At 30.8% G+C, this 2039-nt stretch overlaps 1 protein-coding gene across 1 annotated transcript in view; it reads right to left on the reverse strand.

The window, feature by feature from the left end:
• Window positions 1-2039, reverse strand: part of LOC117102990 — a 12274-nt gene that overhangs the window by 9478 nt on the left and 757 nt on the right. The gene's annotated exons all lie outside the window — the stretch shown is intronic.

The raw sequence follows: 2039 nt of genomic DNA on the forward strand, positions 1-2039 counted from the left end.
CATAGCTCTCAACGAATGTAGTCCTGTAAATAAATGAATAAAGAAATTGTGTAATAAAATGCCTCTGGTGGGACTTGAACCTGCGACCTCTCGCTGTCAAAGCGAGCGTCATAACCATTAGACCACGGAGGCTTCATGGTTGAACAGATTCAAATACCACCAGATGCACTCCATTACACAATGGCTACGGCTAGAAACAAATAGTTGCATGTAATATAAATCAAGATAGCCGTTAACACTGTTAAATTATATATAAATTATAAAAGAAAGGTAACTAAATCCAAGTACCTACTACTGGCTCAAAAACCAGTGGCCATTTGTTTTTTTCAATTTATTATTTTCAAAACTATACTAAATAATGTAAACTGCGATATACTATATATACATAGTTAAGTAAGTATGGTAATTATACTAAGAATTAAAATGGTGTGTAATTATGTGAGGGTAGGGTAATTATGGTAGGATTAAATTGTATTGCTAACCTCTCAAAACACATTGTAGAAAACTTAACAATTCAATTGTGATTGACTCACTTGGTACATCAATAAGAATATTTATTACATTTATAAGGACCTATTTTTTGGTTAAAATGTTAAATTATTTTGTGAACAAATACTTACAAATACACCACAAACCTCGAAACACACTGCGAACCCCAACCAAACCCGTTAATTATGATTGTAGGACTTTGATATTCTTAAATAAAAAAAAAAATAATAATTTAATGTTCATATCAACCCATTGTTTGTGGGGTTTACCAAAACCCGGATTGAAAGAAATAAAATATTTTAGTATTAATAAATGCATGATTTATGTTGATTTATTGATTATGTTGGTGCTATTTTTTAACATTTAAATGGAAAACAATACAAACTGTTATTCATTGCTTTTTTTATCTTTAAATATTTTATCTTTGAATATGTAATTCCTGCAATAAGTGAAATATAAATGGCAAATCATTTGATGTTAGATTACTTTTAAAAACTAAATTATTTCAGTTAAAAATGTATATAATGATTTTAAAAAATCAGTTTTAGTACAGAATTATATTATTGGGGGCCATTTTTACCTACCTGTCATTTGGGGCCATTTTTGCCGGGGCCCTTTTTACCGGGCCATTTTTTCCTGGGTCATTTTTACCGTGGTCATTCGTACATCGTGTTAGTGCAGTGGCTGAGTAATTCACTGAAATTTGAAGTGATCCATTCGGCTAGGCTCCGCCTTGTCGAGTTGTGCAGCCCATCTCTTGGTCATGGAATATTCCTTCCATTGTACTCATTGATTTTCACTGTTCTATCATTTTAGATTTTTTTTTGTATAATTTTTCTTTGTATTTTGTGAAATATTGCTTATTATTTGAATGCACCACCAGATGGTGCGCGCCTAATAGGTCCATGGTGTGTGCCACTGATACAAAAATGTTCCAATAAAGTTTAGTTCAGTTTAGTACTAACTGCGTGGCTATTATCTTAGGATTTATCTTGGTTAATTACAGTTTTTTTTTTAATTTTGATCTTTTCTGTATTTTTCATTCATACAGGTAAACGCTGAAGAAAGACACGGGCGTGTCAGAAATATTCGTCTTGGATGAATTGTATGTGTATTATGTCAACGAAAACAATCGTTTCATTTTCGTTTGAGTTTTTTATTTTTATATTCCCTCGCAATTAAAGTCGTAGAATTAAGCTGGCTCAATAGCACCGCAAATATACTATCGCTTACATAATCAATACTATTTTGCCGACATAATTATAATTATTTATTTGTAATTAATTCGTTCATTTACTTAACATGTATTTTGTAGTCCAATCAACTATTTGTATCTTTAACTTGGTTCCGATTGGTTAATATCATTTATTATTATTTTTGTATCTGTAAGATCTCCCAAATTTCCTCGCTTTTACGTTGATATAGATAGCAGGAGCTATCGAAATATCGGTTTTATTTTGTTATATTCTATATTTTAAGAATTTGTGTTCCGCAAGTCAACCTTCAATGATTGTTGATCGTTTTTTCATTGTTTTTACATTTATTTCACT

The sequence above is a fragment of the Anneissia japonica genome, unplaced genomic scaffold (genome assembly GCF_011630105.1).
Source record: "Anneissia japonica isolate Jap-2015-1 unplaced genomic scaffold, ASM1163010v1 scaffold4143_len111707_cov124, whole genome shotgun sequence".
NCBI classification, from domain to species: domain Eukaryota; kingdom Metazoa; phylum Echinodermata; class Crinoidea; order Comatulida; family Comatulidae; genus Anneissia; species Anneissia japonica.